The 17,269-nt window shown below is 39.9% G+C and overlaps 1 protein-coding gene across 3 annotated transcripts in view; it reads right to left on the bottom strand.

Annotated features, from left to right (window-relative positions):
- TOX (thymocyte selection associated high mobility group box) overlaps window positions 1-17,269 on the bottom strand; it is a 364,544-nt gene that overhangs the window by 129,690 nt on the left and 217,585 nt on the right. The window lies entirely within an intron of this gene.

Genomic DNA, 17,269 nt, shown 5'->3' with positions numbered 1-17,269 from the left:
TATCATTAAAGATCCCTTGGTAAATGTACTACTTGTAAGAGGAGGCGGGTTCGTCAAAAGCTTCTGGACAAATTCCAGCTGCGTAATTACATCCTATCTAAATTCCCTCTGTAGTTCCAACTGGATAAGGTATTTTTCCCTTCTAATCCAAAATTCAGATATAGTTTTTCTCTGCACTGCTAAACAGCTGCTGCATTTTTTACCCCCAATGGTATTTAGAATTGGACTCAGATGGGCATTTTGTCAATTCCAGGAATATTCAGCTTTGCTTCCCAAGTTTAATAAGGAAACTTTTCAAACATTTGCTAATATTTACATTACTAAAAGTCTGACTGAATTGGGGTACATGGCAAAGAGAATTTTTGAATGGAAAGGGACCTCAGGGATCGTTTGGTTTTGTATCCTCCCTATGAAGGAGAAAACTGAATTGCTAATGAGTTAACATACATCGAAGGCCAATTATGTGGGTTTAAAGATGCTTAATTAACAGATTGCCCAAAGTTACACAAATATATAACGTCAGATCCAAAGCTCTTCGCCCAGGACTCCTACCCAATCACCCAGGGCTCTTCACTGTGCCGTTGTATTCTGTATACATTTTTAATCAAATGGATTCCCTTATTCCTGGTTATAGAGGTTAGATGAGCAAGCAGTATAAAAATGAACCATACAAGTAATAAAAAAAAAAAAAAATTTTTTTTTAGAACCTTATTTCATCGATTCATTAAAATTACATGTTTTGGAAAAGGGCTGAGATCATGTGTCATAAACAGATGTACAGTGTGTTAATGCACGAGAAAAATATTCCCATGCACTGATTTGAAAGGTTTTGCTAAAAGAGATGGTAAAATAGATTCTAGACCCATAAAAAAAACAAAAATGTATGAGATGCTTTTACATTGTGAAATCCGTGACTGTTTGCCTGCCTCTGTCTTTCCTACGAGACTGTAGACACCATGATTGCGAAGGTTAAGTGTGTTTTGTTTACTGCTATGCGTGCTGCCAAAGCCCAGCCCAGTCCCCAGGATCAGGTGCCACTGGGTCAGTTCCAACCTACGGCAACGTCACGTGTGTGTCAGAGCACAGCCGTTGCCCCAGGGTCTTCAGTGGCTGAGTTTTTGGAAGGAGATCATCAGGCCTTTCTTCTAAAGCGCCTCCGGGTGGACTCCAACCTCCCATCTCTCAGTTAACAGCTGAGTGTGTTAACTGTCTGCACTCCCTAGGAACTCCAGTTCCCAGCAGGAAGTGCAGAACATATATGTCACTAGATTACTGAGGGGTTTTCCAGGTTACGAAGAAAGCACTTTCACATTTATTATTGCACTCTCCTGCACCAGCCTGCTGGGGGTTGGAGAACCACTTCCACGTGTGGTTGAGCTCTGGCACTTACTGGAAAACTACATTTGCTGGCCTTCTGTTGAAACAAAATTGGAAGCTCATCCATTGGATTTCTGGCCATTTCAGAGATAATTGCTCTACTCCAACAACTGCTTTGTTTTAATTCTTAAAGTCAGCAGTGGTAGCAGGGGGCTAAACAGGGTAATGATCCTAGTGTCTAGTTCTTTTATTTTTCTGACATTGCATTGGCAGATAATGCATTATATTCAAAGTTTCAACAACCTCACTGAGACGTCAACATGCCTACCATATAGCAGGTGCTCAATAAATATGTACTGAATGAACGAATGAAGGAAAACAGAATAACCAAATCGGAATCAATGGAAAGAACAGGTGCAGAGGAATAGAACTAGGCTCATAGGCAGCATCTGGTTGTCATTCTTGTTCTAACATGGATTAGCTGTATGACCACCTAACTTTCCAGAACTGGAGCTTCTCCAACTGTGAAATGGGAAGGAGTTGACTAAGTGATCAACGAAGGCCTTTACAGCTGTAAATGAACTATAAGGTTTGACTTTCAAATTCTTCATGTATTTATAAGCACCTAGGGATAAGCGATAAGACAATGAAGTGGCTGGAAGTCAGGCAGCTGATGAATGAGAAACAAATGTCTATATTACAAAAGGGTAGATAATTGGTCACTGAAAGTCTACTTTATTTCATTACCACAGGGAAACAATTATATTTACTAATCATGCGGGTTTTTTTTTTTTTTTAAATCATGTGGATACTTTCCTTAACATTTTCTTGAAAGACCTCACTGAAGTAGACAGGCAAGGTTTCCCATTTGAAAGGTGTCCTTTGGCAAAAACAATCTTTCATTATAGTTTACTAGGGAAATTTTGCTTTGCTTTGAAAATGGAAAGGATCACAAGGGGATTTCCCAGACGTGACTGGGCTGAGAAGGCCTGCCATAGGCTTTGCTGAATTTGTTTCCAGTTTTGTAAATCAACTCAAGTTTTCCCCAGACCATGTGTAGGGATGGGTTTTCAGTGACCGCACAGTATAAGTCACAATGTGTGCCATGGTTTGCATTTCTTTTTGGCAAAGAATATTCTATTGGCCAAAGTGTAGAGTTACAATTTAGACTCCTTTCGCCTTTATGGTCCATTATCCAATCATCTGATTTTGATCCTATGGCAACATTTAGTCACATTTCTAAACATTCTTTATGAAGACTGGGCTATGTATTGTCACATGTACTCAAATACTCTGAGCAAGAACAGGAAAGCATCTCGTAATTTAGCCCTGCCAACATTTTGAGGCCATTCCCCTTTTAATTACTGTCAAATTCAATTTCACACCTTTTCATTCTTTGTTTAAGGATGTACTTTTCTAGGGAATATAAAATATTAACTGATATTTACACTTCGAAAAAGCTTCCTATTAATCTTCCCTGAAACAAATTAAACTGTAAGTTCAATATTAATTTGAAGTTGATGGGGATGACTATTATATAAACAGAGAAAATGAATTTCCTGTCAAGTAAACATGTGTTTTCAAGCCTACAGCTTGGTCCGGTACTTCTAAGGTAAGGACCACAGCGACTCGAGAAGAACCTGCAAAACTAATATCTTAGTTGTACAAGAAAGGAAAAAAGTGGATGTTCAATATCATTTATCAGAGTAAGATGGAAAAATAAAATAAAAACAGAGACCTATTCAGGGGAAGGTCAGAGCCAATAACATTTCCGCAAATAGAAAAGGGGTGCCGAAGCATCAGATGTAAATTCTGTTTGCTGGAGAATTTTAATGAACTTCTACGTCACATTATAAACTGTTTAATTGTAACCCCATTTTAATAACACCATCTGATTAAATGAAAAGACGCCTTGCTGATCGCAATTACAATCTGTCAAACTGCATATTTATTTACAGTTTGGTTTTCTAAAACCATAAGATAAAAAAAGAAAACTCTATTCAGCTTGTCAGGAAACTATAATTATTGTGTATCCTTCTGTCAGTTTCTGCATAAAACTTTTGGTCCTAAAATGGATCTAATTATAACTACATCAACATTTTTATAAACGCTACATTTTTTCCCCAACTCAGTGAAATCTTTTTCGTTAACTAGGAAAAACATATTCTCTTGTTTTAAAAGGCATTAGCCAGGCTTGTTTGCTTTCTTTCCTTCAAGATGTTATGAAATAAAACATTCCTTTCAAAATACAAAAATATTTGCTTATGTCCCTCTCTCTCCTGGCATGGGATTATGAATAAAACCAACTTTTTTTGGCTGTTCCTGGCAACATTGTTTCTAATTGTCTTGGATAGCGTGAAATTCTTGCAGTCTGCGGCAACGGAAACTCATGCCTCTTTTCACAGTTGTATTCTCCTGCAAGGTCTAGGAGTTCTCTACAGATACAACCAGGAAATGGCTGCTGGACCCCAGGACGGAAAGATGTATCAACTGGGATGTCTTTATCCTGAGGCCCCCCAACTTCTTCTCAAACCCCCTGTATTGCCCTTTCCCACTTACCAAACGGCAGTGGCTTCATTGTTGGGGTCACCCACCGCCATACGCTCCATGGAAATGTCCCAAACTCTGAATATACATTAACCCAAGCATGCACTGTCTTCTGTCTTTTTAAGACCCACTTAGACGAAGGACTTGCTAATCCATTCTGTATATTTGTGCTGAGATGTTAATAAGTGGTAATGCTTAGTATTTGGCCCATTCCAGGAGCTGTGATTATGGGTTTCAAATAAAATCTAATCGGAAAAAAAAGTCAATGAATTCATGCAAAGGAGTGCTACGAACGTTGTTTTCAGGCATGGAGACAGGTATACGGGATCGTTTAGGACAAGTGGCTGAATTTGACACTCTCATTTCTTACCCCCTAATCCAACATCTGTGATGCTCTCTAATAGACCATTAGACTATTTCAGGTCTGTATAATCAATACCAATTTAGAAGCAAACCAGGGAAAATTCCTGGAGGGCACAACTAGATGTCTTGGTTTCTTATATGGAAAGTTTGCAGGAGGCAAGTTATATGAATTCAATTAACTGGGTCCCAAATATGCTCTGTGCTTTCAAATACATAGAAAAATCTGAACTCAGAAATTGTAAAGAGGGATTGTGATGTGTTAAGTATGAGGCAATTCCACGATCTGAAACCCCTTGCTGTAGAACTACACAGTGATGGCATTGATGGAGAACATAGAGGTCATCTACTCTAAACTTTGACACCTATTCCGGCAGATACAATCTAAACACAGCAGCAAACAAACAAAAAACTCGGTTGCCATCGAGTCAACTCCTACTCGTGGTAACCCCATGAGTGTCAGAGCAGAGTTGTGCTCTACAGGGTTCCGGTGGACAGGATCTTTTGGAGGTAGATCATTAGGCCTTTCTTCCGATCGTCCGAGGTGACTTTGGGTGGATTTGAACCACCAATCTTTCAGTTAGTAGCTGAGTACTTAACCATTTTGCCACTCTGGGACTCCTGGGTCCTTAGCACACTTGCCCTTTACGTTGGAATTCCTATTTGCACTGCTGGCTTGCCTCCTCTCCAATCACACACCTTATGCGCTAGCACCTACTGGCCATTTCCCAAACACACCACTCTCACCTCTGTGCCCTTCATTGATCATGCTATCCTGGCTTCCACCCCCTGCCTTGAAGGTCTGCCCTGCTTGCTCATCTGGAGTTCACTCCTTCAAACACTTCAAATCTCAGTTTTGCAATCCTCTCTCTCTTTTTTTATTATTATTAACTTTTATTGAGCTTCAAGTGAACGTTTACAAATCAAGTCAGACTGTCACATATAAGTTTATATACACCTTACTCCATACTCCCACTTGCTCTCCCCCTAATGAGTCAGCCCTTCCAGTCTCTCCTTTCGTGACAATTGTGCCAGCTTCCAACTCTCTCTATCCTCCCATCCCCCCTCCAGACAGGAGATGCCAACACAGTCTCAAGCGTCCACCTGATACAAATAGCTCACTCTTCATCAGCATCTCTCTCCTACCCACTGTCTAGTCCCTTTCATGTCTGATGAGTTGTCTTCGTGAAAGGTTCCTGTCCTGGGCCAACAGAAGGTTTGGGGACCATGACCACCGGGATTCCTCTAGTCTCAGTCAGACCATTAAGTATGGTCTTTTTGTGAGAATTTGGGGTCTGCATCCCACTGATCTCCTGCTCCCTCAGGGGTTCTCTGTTGTGCTCCCTGACAGGGCAGTCATCGGTTGTAGTCGGGCACCATCTAGTTCTTCTGGTCTCAGGATGATGTAAGTCTCTAGTTCATGTGGCCCTTTCTGTCTCTTGGGCTCTTAGTTATCGTGTGACCTTGGTGTTCTTCATTTTCCTTTAATCCAGGTGGGTTGAGACCAATTGATGCATCTTAGATGGCCGCTTGTTAGCATTTAAGACCCCAGATGCCACATTTAAAAGTGGGATGCAGAATGTTTTCATAATAGAATTATTTTGCCAATTGACTTAGAAGTCCCCTTAAGCCATAGTCCCCAAACCCCCGCCCTTGCTCCGCTGACCTTTGAAGTATTCAGTTTATCCCGGAAACTTCTTTGCTTTTGGTCCAGTCCAGTCCAGTTGAGCTGACCTTCCATGTATTGAGTATTGTCCTTCCCTTCACCTAAAGCAGTTCTTATCTACTAATTAATCAGTAAAAAACCCTCTCTCACCCTCCCTCCCTCCCCACCTCGTAACCACAAAGGTATGTGTTCTTCTCAGTTTATACTATTTCTCAAAATCTTATAATAGTGGTCTTATACAATATTTGTCCTTTTGCCTCTGACTAATTTCGCTCAGCATAATGCCTTCCAGGTCCCTCCATGTTATGAAATGTTTCACAGATTCATCACTGTTCTTTATCCATGCGTAGTATTCCATTGTGTGAATATACCACAATTTATTTACCCATTCATCCGTTGATGGACACCTTGGTTGCTTCCAGCTTTTTGCTATTGTAAACAGAGCTGCAATAAACATGCGGTGTGCATATATCTGTTTGTGTGAAGGCTCTTATTTCTCTAGGGTATATTCCGAGGAGTGGGATTTCGGGGTTGTATGGTAGTTCTATTTCTAACTGTTTAAGATAACGCCAAATAGATTTCCAAAGTGGTTGTAGCATTTTACATTCCCACCAGCAGTGTATGAGAGTTCCAATCTCTCCGCAGCCTCTCCAACATTTATTATTTTGTGTTTTTTGGATTAATGCCAGCCTTGTTGGAGTGAGATGGAATCTCATCGTAGTTTTAATTTGCGTTTCTCTAATGGCTAATGATCGAGAGCATTTTCTCATGTATCTGTTAGCTGCCTGAATATCTTCTTTAGTGAAGTGTGTGTTCATACCCTTTGCCCACTTCTTGATTGGGTTGTTTGTCTTTTTGTGGTTGAGTTTTGACAGAATCATATAGATTTTAGAGATCAGGCGCTGGTCGGAGATGTCATAGCTGAAAATTCTTTCCCAGTCTGTAGGTGGTCTTTTTACTTTTTTGGTGAAGTCTTTAGATGAGCGTAAGTGTTTGATTTTTAGGAGCTCCCAGTTATCTGGTTTCTCTTCGTCATTTTTGGTAATGTTTTGTATTCTGTTTATGCCTTGTATTAGGGCTCCTAAGGTTGTCCCTATTTTTTCTTCCATGATCTTTATCATTTTAGTCTCTATGTTTAGGTCTCTGATCCACTTGGAGTTAGTTTTTGTGCCTGGTGTGAGGTATGGGTCCTGTTTTATTTTTTTGCAAATGGATATCCAGTTATGCCAGCACCATTTGTTAAAAAGACTATCTTTTCCCCAATTAACTGACACTGGGTCTTTGTCAAATATCAGCTGCTCATATGTGGATGGATTTATATCTGGGTTCTCAATTCTGTTCCACTGGTCTATGTGTCTGTTGTTGTACCAGTACCAGGCTGTTTTGACTACTGTGGCTGTATAATAGGTTCTGAAATCAGGTAGAGTGAGGCCTCCCACTATCTTCTTCTTTTTCAGTAATGCTTTGCTTATCCGATGCTTCTTTCCCTTCCATAAGAAGTTGGTGATTTGTTTCTCTATCACCTTAAAAAATGACATTGGAATTTGGATCGGAAGTGCATTGTTTGTATAGATGGCTTTTGGTAGAATAGACATTTTTACTATGTTAAGTCTTCCTATCCATGAGCAAGGTATGTTTTTCCACTTAAGTATGTCCTTTTTAATTTCTTGTAGTAGTGCTTTGTAGTTTTTTTTGTATAGGTCTTTTACATCTTTGGTAAGATTTATTCCTAAGTATTTTATCTTCTTGGGGGCTACTGTGAATGGTATGAATTTGGTGATTTCCTCTTCGATGTTCTTTTTGTTGATGTAGAGGAATCCAAGTAATTTTTGTATGTTTATCTTACAACCTGAGACTCTGCCAAACTCTTCTATTAGTTTCAGTAGTTTTCTGGAGGATTCCTTAGGGTTTTCTGTGTATAAGATCATGTCATCTGCAAATAGAGATAATTTTACTTCCTCCTTGCCAATCCGGATGCCCTTTATTTCTTTGTCTAGCCTAATTGCTCTGGCTAGGACTTCTAGCACAATGGCAATCCTCTCTTCTTGAAGGCCGCTTCTGGATACTGCTGGCAGATTCATAAGCAACATCTCCTAGGTTCCTTGTGCAACTTGTCTGTGCCTTTTCTGAAGCAGTGATGATAGCATGCTACAATACTTGTGTGTCTCCCTATGTAACATTAGAGTACCACTGCAAGGCCAATGCGTAGCAGATCACCTGGAACACTTTCAGAAGACACTCAATATGTATTTATTGAATGAATTAATCTGAGTGTCTTTTCTATCCATTTAGGATGGAGCGTCCTCTTACCCCAATCTTTTCCAGTGACAAAATCTGTTGTTGTCGTGTGCTGTCAAGTTGATTCCAACGCGTAGTGACCCTCTAGGATGGAGGAGAACTGCCTCATACGGTTTCCTAGGTTGCAAACCTTTACGGGAGCAGATCACCAGGTCTTTTCTCCCACACAGCACCTGGTGGGTTCAAACCCCTGACCTTTAGGTTAGCAGTCAAGCAAGTAGGCCAAAGCAGTCTGCTTAAGGGTTGGGAAGCTCTAGTTTTAAATGCTTTACCTATACAAAGTTGAAAACTGCCTAGAGCAGTCTCTCCACTGGATTTAGGCTATCTTCCCCTTCGAAGAACTAGTGGGGCTAGGGATTAAGCCTTCAGGGAACCCAGAAAGCTGTAACTTGGTGGTTTTCAAACCTGGATACACGTTAGAATCACTTGGAGAGTTTTGAAAAAATATTAATCTTTGGACTCCACCACTGAGCAATTATGCCAAATGGCTTTGGGGTAGAATTCCAGGGAATTTTTCCTCCTGATGAGAACTTGGGCTTGACAATATAGTTCTATTTGCTATGCAAAATGTGGCCCCTGGGCTGCTGGCACTGGCCTGGGCCAGGCTTGCTGAATCAGAATCTATATTTTAAAAAGATCCCAGTGATTTGTAGACAGGCTGAAGTTTAACAGACACTGAGTATATCCCATTCTCTTTTGAATCTCGAGTTTCCACGATGCCCATCAGGGAGTAACCATACTTCTAACACATAACATGGTAGAGGAGGTGGGAGAAATCAACCCTAACCTCAGAGGCCATTTCAGCATCATCTTAAACGTCCCAATTGTCCCACATACTCACAGAGTAAGACCCAGTGTGATTTAGGACTTCAGGGAATTACTGCAGTGGGTCTACAAATCCACATGCAAACCTTATAAATGCATAAATACATCAATATGTCTGATGAACGTGTTTTCAAGTCCACCTGGATGCTATGGAGATTTATAAGATACAAATTAATTTAATAGTATTATTGAGTGCTTTGGATGTTACATATTTTTTAATCAATTAATCTTGGAAATTCAGCTATTATCAGGTTGAAGGAATCTGATACAGCTTTAAAATTAGAATGTAAAAGCTTGGGAACTAGTAGAGTCACAATTTTAAGGGCAACCTGTCAAAGAGGAGGCAGAGGGTTTGGTGGACATTGGTAGCAGACACTGGTAGGCGAACAGAAATGGCATAGGTTTCAACGTCTCTTAGGAAGTGGATATTTCCTCCTGACGGGCAGAGAGCCCATATTTTGTTGAAAGATGTTGTGACAATATGAACTATATGGCTAGAGGTCTTATTTCTTTTTATTGGAATAGAATTTTGAAATTATGAAGTAAGTTAACTGAAGAGTCTGATCTGATTTACCAAAATGTTTATTACAAATATCTTTTATGGAGTCTGTTTCCTTTGTGGCATAGTTCTATAAATTCTTTGCAAGGAACCAAGAAGGAGGCAGCATAGAAGACTTATTTATATTTCTCTGCTTTAGCTGTACACATCCCATGCCCTGGGTCCTAGGTCTAGTCCGAAGCTATCACTGGCATTTATCAAGGAGGTTCAAAGATCAGTTGCAAAGAAACACAATCATGGTCAGATGATGCTAGTGATCTGAAAATCAGCAGAACATCCATCTTGGACAACCAAAGGTATTTCTTCTTTTCCTAAAAATATTTCTGTATCTAATTGCTTGCTAAAATATTCGTCAGTTCTTATTTTTTGTTCAGAGAACCATTACTCCCTAGAATGTATTTCGTAGTTTTTTTTTTTTCTTTTCACTTTCAAGTTACACAACTTCTTGGATGTGTTCCCGATTCCTTTGGGAGTTTATTTCATGGTTTAATACAGGCTGGCCCACTTTAAGCAACTCCCTTTGAAAGTGTTAAATGGGGGCCATTTTAAATGCGTCACTCTCAGGTTGGGCCATGGATAGTTATTTAATTTAATATCTCAAATATGTAGCTGCAGAGATAATTAGAAACATCTAAACACTTCAATGACATGCATAGAAGCAGAATAGGAATATCTAAATGAAGTTAAAAAATATCTAGGTCTATCCTAAATTTCAATTCTATATTATTTCTCTTATTTATTCTACATATATATGTACACCATATATATTACTCTTACTGGAACTTTAATAGTATAAAAGTTAAATTCAGAAGATGTACAATTTCCTAAGGTATTATGCAAAAAAAAAGCCTCCATTGAAAGTTACGTATTGTTCAGCATTGATTAAATGCTGACGTGGCTTAACTGAAGTTGATCGTTTTGAACGGCAGGGGAAGATGATCAAGACATCTGTGAGCAGAAAAAAGAAGACTCTATAATACTCAAGTTCAATTACTTTCCAATTTAACTCCCATGCCACCATTCCAGCTAACCTCACAGGCTTGAGCTAAAATGAGATTCGAGTTTTGGTGTTCCAGAAAGTATCTTTGAAATAGACTTTGGTTTTGTTTTATTCTCTTTTGGTTAGAGAACTTAATCCTAACTGTAGAGCTTCCCAGATTCTATCATAATTTTCTTAAATTTAATGAATTCCTATTTCAAAATCAATCAAAGAAGTATGATTGCCTTTATTTCCTTTATGAATTTAAATCAGATTTTCAAATAGACTGTTTTGCCCTCTCACAGAATAAGGAAATATGTTGAGGTAACTGAAGACTGGATTTAATTCATTTTTCTAGTTATCATTAGGTTATATCTTAAACTAAGATGAGTCCAAACCCTATGATTCTGTTATGTGTGTTTAAGGTAATGCCTATTTTTGTTTTGTTTTTAAAGCCAGGCTGCCTAGATAATGTTTTTTCTGTCTGGTGAGAAAGAGCAGATCTAGGCTTCACAGTAAATAGCTCTAGAGCAAGGTTTCTCACACTTGAGCATCCGATAGTCACTAGAAGTCCTGTTAAAAGGCAGATTCCTAGGCCCGGCAACCTAAGTTCTGATGCAGAAGGTCTGGGGTGAAAAAAAAAAAACAATAAAACGAAGTTGCCGTCAGGTCGATTCTGACTCATAGCGACCCTACAGGACAGAGCAGAACCACCCCATCAGGTTTCCAAGGAGCAGCTGGTGGATTCGAACTGCAGAACATTTGGTTTATAGTTTAGCAAGCTCCCAGATGATGCTGATCTGCCTGTTTCTGGGGTGCCCTTGGAGGCAGCCCATGGCTCAAGGGTGAATTTCCTGCCTAGAGCCAGTGGGTCACATGGTATTGGAACACATGGCTTCCCTTTTTCTTCATCACCAAGTTCTTTTTTATTCCAAACAGATCCTCTACACTCTCAACTTCATATATTATATTGCAACAATTATGCTAACCTTCCTGCCTTCCCAGCGTCCTTTCTCACACTGTCACGCTATGGCAGAACTCCCTACACAGACATGAAATCCACAAAGCGAATCGGGAAAAGAATGATGAAGTGGACAACTCTGATTACATCGCCTTTGATTATGAACCTTCTATCCATCCGCATTGACTGACAGGTGAAGGTCAAACTCCTTATCCTCACATTCAAGGTTCTTCATGAACTGGCCCCAACCTAATATTGATTCTTCATCCATATCCAGTCCATCAATGCTTAGTGAGATTGGCCTTTTTTGCCAAGACCTGTCTGAGATGGTGCCACTTCTTGTCTTTACTTGTTCTACGATGTGATAAAATTGAATATTTTTGTTTTTCTTTTCTTCCTATATCCTTTGCTTGCATTGTTCCCACTACAATTTTCTGTAAACACGGGATAGAGTACCCATTTCAAATCGTTGGGACTACAAGACAGTGTTTGTACAAAGTCTACCAGACCAGCTGCTATCGAGTCAGCTCTGATCCATCGTGGCCCCACGTGTTTCAAAGTAGAACTGTCCCCATAGGGTTTCCAATGGCTGATTTTTCTGAAACGGATCACCAGGCCTTTCTTCCAAGGTGCCTCTGGGTAAACTCAAACCTCCAACCTTTCAGTTAGTAGTCAAGTGTATTAACTATTACGTCATCCAGGGACTCCTGTGCCTAGCATGGTACCTGGTACAAGGTGTGCTCTTGACGAACACTTGTTTTCCATTTTCCTCTTCTCCTTTCTATAGTCTGTTAATGCATTACCTACTGTGTCATAGTAATAATCATCTAAGTATTGCTTTAGTTTTGTTTATTTATTTATCAGTTCCTTCTTCCTTGAGTTCATGTTTGAATGGTTTTTATATATTTACAGGGATAGCATTATGCCTTGAAGAGAGTAGATGCTTAATAAAAATGTTGAGTGCCACTGCTTTTATTACCAATATTTTAAAGCATGAGAATGTTTAACAAAGCTCTATTCAAAAGTATGAAAAACATTGCTGGATTTTTAAGACACATGCAAAAAAAAGAACAGTTTGGATTTATCTGAATTAGAATTTAGGAATCACTGAGTTTTGTTCAAAACTAGCTTTCACTTAGCTATTTTCTCAAAAACTAGAAATCGCGTCCTGGTTACTGGAATGACAGGGAATGGAGAGAGAGCTGAAAGTGTGCTCAAGGGGATGGAGAGGATTGTAAGTGACAGACGCTCACCTGGCTGCATTCTGCAGTTGATTAAATCATGGAAACTGGCATTACTGGTGCTTGTCAAAACAGTTACCCAAGGAAAACAATGAAGATCCTGGTTCTAAGCATCATGCTGTCAATATCGGTGCCTCCTTTATCCAGAAGCAATGAAGTATGATGGGGAGAACCCAAAGAAAGAGTCAGGAGAGGTTGCTTTAGGCTTGCCTCGGGTAGCTGCATAAACTTAGGCTGGTCCTGAACATCTCCCAGACTTGACTTTCCTGAGCTGTAAAATGAAGGATTGTGACTAGTGATTTGTGTATTTTCCAGCTATGAGTGTTTCTGCAACATTAACACTGCAAACAGGTAGAATTCCCATTTGCTACTGCAGTGTCATTTTAAGGGAAGGCCTATGCAAACTTATCACTGCCCATTGCACATTTACTGAAATGATCTATCTAGAGCAGTGATTCTCAACAGGGCATGATTTTGCCCCAAGAAGACATTTGGCAATGTGTAAAGACATTTTTGGTTGCCACACTGGGGGTGAGGAGTGCTGCTGTTGGTGTTACTGGCATCTAGTGGGTAGAGGCCAGGGATGCTGCTAAATATCCTACAATGCACAGGACAGCTCCTACTCTTCCCCAAGAAACAATCATCTAGCTGAAAATGTCAATACTGCCCAGGTAGCTTTACAGGAAGTCATTTCTTTAGCATCTAGAAGAGTGCTGGGCTCAGAGTAAGAGCTCAGTATATTCTTGTTGGAACTAAAAAATATTTACATATTTAAAGTATCTGACATTCCCAGCTCATTAATCATTTCTCTGAGATAAGAACACGAAGATTCCTCTAAAAATGCAACTATGAGTCCTGGGTGGGTGACACACGGGTTGATTTATTACAGTAGGCGTTCAGTCATTTATTAGGACACACCCTGCCTTGTTTGGAGGCCAGGAGTCAAGAGAGGCAACACCTATACCATGAGGTGCTGTTCATTACAGGGTCGTATCATGTAGAACATCGACAGGAAAATTCAGCCTGAGAACTAATGCTTTCTCACCACTTCTTGAAGATGCGTAAGCTATATTAACATTTCAAAAAAAATTATCGCCATATTAAATTACATAAAATGGTATCCTCTAAAATTAATGACTAATATGCCAACCTTATGAATGAAATAAGAACCAAATCACATAAAAGTTCACAAACCAGTTTAGACTGAGAATAGCCAGTTGAAATCCCAACCTAGATGGAAATGGATAGGTTCCAAATTTCATAAACAATTCTTCAAAACATGAGTTTATATGACAATTTGTCAAGGCCCAAATTGTTACCTGTAGTTACAGAGTATTATAACCAAAAAGGACATTAGAGTACACTTGGTGTTAAGGTCTAGAGAAGTCAAGTGGCTTGCTTTTGGCTACACTCTCAGTATCTCCACAGTGTCCAAAGTGAGTGCAAATTTCACTACACAGCAAGCCCTCTTTCCCTAACTGGATTCCTTGGGGCAGAAATGAGAAAGAAAAAGAAAAATTCTCAAGCTTTTTTCTGACCTTATCTACACATTCTGCAAATACTTATGTAAACTATTTATCAAGTTACCAGATGTCATAAAAAACAATTAAATGAAAATTTTTATAACTTAAAAAAATTAGGTCATTAAAGTGTTTCCCGAACACCTTCTTGGACTCTAAGCCTGAATGCAGTTACGTTTTAAGCCATCTTCCCAGATATATTTTTCTGTTAATATTCAGGCTTCAAAAGTGTTGTGTAAGGCCATTCAATTATAAGTTTTTTATTATGATGGTGCTATATTATCTATAAAGCCCCAGATCTTATCAGGTGTCTTGGGGCAGGAAGAAGAATACTGTGTCACTGCCTTGGTCCTTAATTTCCTCTCTCTGCTGGGTTACAGAACGCTGTGGCCTGACCATCTAACTCATTTTAGCTGGGAACAATAGCTGTTCTCTAGTTGAGGGTGTTCCTGAATGAAGGTGCTATGTAAATGGAAATTAGTACTGGGAGAATTAACATGGCCTTAGAAGTAAATCTCCCTCTTGCCTTCAATCATTTTTGTATGTGTTCTTGGGATCGTTCTGACTCTCTGTTTTACTAATTTCAGGTTCCCAGGAATGGAGTATAGGAGGGAGAAGGAAGAGAGGAAGGCAAAGACAAGATAAAAGATACTTTAGTCATTATACACAATGATTATGTGCACGCATACACCCAGCAAACCCAACTCCCTGCTTCTATGGAATCCCTGTTGTATTGAGATGGGGAGCGTGAACTCCTCGACAGTCTTTTATTTTCGTAAGGACTCCTTTCATCTGTCCAGTATAGAGAACTGAATACACATCAATTCATTCAACAAACACCAAGGGAGTGCCTCCTCTGACAACTCCAGCTGTATGGGATGCAGTAGCCATTACACAGACAAGACCCCTCCTCACACTGAGCTTACACTCTAGCAGAGGGAGGCAGGCAATAGACCAATTAAATAAAGTAGATCATTTCAGACTGTAATAACGTTCCAAATGGCTAATACTTATTCATTTCCCATGATGTGCACTGTAGAGCAATTGCTCATTTCATAAAACAAACGAGGATGAGCAGCGGTGGCCAGGGACTTTCAGAGAAGTGGCATTCGCTCTGAGAACTGTATGTGAAGATCCGGGGCAAGTGTGTTCCCAGCACGGGGGATAGTGAGTGCAAAGGTCATTCTGTGGGAGGTGGAGACAGAAAACCAGGGCAGTTGTAGTTCAGCTAAGGGGAGGATAGTATAAAACAAGGTTAGTCATCTGAAAGGCGCTGATTATTACGGATTTTTTTTTTAATGTATTTTATTTCAGGTGTAATGAGGAATCACTGAAGGGTTTTAGCTCCAGGAGTGGCCCGATCTAATGTATGTTAAAAAGACTACACTGACAATTATGTAGGGAATGTGTGGTAGAGGGACAATAGTCAGAGGAAGACACCAGTTAGGATACTGCTACTATGATCCCAAAAGAGGGCAGTGCATTGGACTGTGGCGGAGCTGCAAAGAAGGAAAACATGTGGGCAGATTCCAAATATATTTTGGAGGCAGATCAGTCAAGCCTTGCTGAGTCAAGAGTGAGGGGATGAGGGCTGTGGAGACCATGGTCTTGGGGAATATCTAGCTCAATTGGCATAAGATAGTTTATAAAGAAAATGTTCTACATTCTGCTTTGGTGAGTAGCATCTGGGGTCTCAAAAGCCAGTGAGCAGCCATCTAAGATACTTCACTGGTCTCACCCTTTTGGGAGCAAGGAAAAACGAAGAAAACCAAAGGCATAAGGGAAATATTAGTCCAAAGGACTAATGGACCACAACTACTACCGGACTGAGTCCAGTACAATTAGATGGTGGCCAGCTACCACCACTGACTGCTCTGATAGGGATCACAATAAAGGGTCCAAAACAAAGCTGGAGAAAAATGTAGAACACAATTCTAACTCACAAAAAAAGACCAGACTTACTGGTCTGACAGAGACTGGAGAAACCCTGAGAGTATGGCCCCTGGACACCCTTTTAGCTCAGTAATGAAGTCACTCCTGAGGTTCAACCTTCAGGCAAAGATTAGGCAGGCCCATAAAACAAAATGAGACTAAATGGGCATACCAGCCCAGGGGCAAGGACTAGAATGCAAGAGGGGACAGGAAAGCTGGTAATGGGGAACAGAAGGTCCAGAAGGGAGAATGTTGCCACATCATGGGGTTGGTAACCAATGTCACAAAACAATATGTGTACTAATTGTTTAATGAGAAGCTAGTTTGTTCTGTAAACCTTCATCTAAAGTACAATTAAAAATAATAATTATATTAAAAAAAAAAGAGTGAGAGAAAAGATGAAACATAGGCGAATCCCAGATTGTTGGACTGAACATCTGGAGTGGACAGTGATTCAATTTACATAATACATGCCCAATGAAGCTCCTTTACTCTGAAAGCTTTCCCCTACTTCTCCCTCAATCCATTTTTTGAGATCTTGCTCAAATGCTACCTCTACTAGGTGGCCTTCCCTGATCCCTCACATCATTTTATAATGGTTATACTATCATGCTTTGTAATTGGTATAACTTTTTGCATACATGTCTCATTTGTTTTACTAGACACTTGAGGGCATATCAATTTTCACATCCCCAACATCAACACTGGAGTCCCTGTGTGATACAGACAGTTAATATACTCAGTTGCTAACCAAAAGTAGGTGGTTTGAGTTCACCCAGAGGCACCTTGGAAGAAGGGCTAGGAGAACTACTGAAAACCAGCCATTGAAAACCCTGTGGAACATAGCCCTACTCTGATACATGGTGTCGCCATGAGTTGAAATTGGCTCCATGGCAACTAGTTTTAACATCAGCATGCACAGTTTCTTATGGACAGTCACTGGGACCTAAGTTCAGTTTCCTTAGGACAGCTGGGTTTTAAACTTAATCATTACTAGTTACCTCCTTTACTCACAGAAGTGTGCTGGTTTGAGCGATAAATTCTGTGGTAATCCTACATCTTCC

This window comes from Elephas maximus, chromosome 15 (genome assembly GCF_024166365.1).
Source record: "Elephas maximus indicus isolate mEleMax1 chromosome 15, mEleMax1 primary haplotype, whole genome shotgun sequence".
Classification (NCBI taxonomy): domain Eukaryota; kingdom Metazoa; phylum Chordata; class Mammalia; order Proboscidea; family Elephantidae; genus Elephas; species Elephas maximus.
Note: the sequence above shows the minus strand (reverse complement) of the source record. Positions and strands in the feature narration are given on the sequence as shown.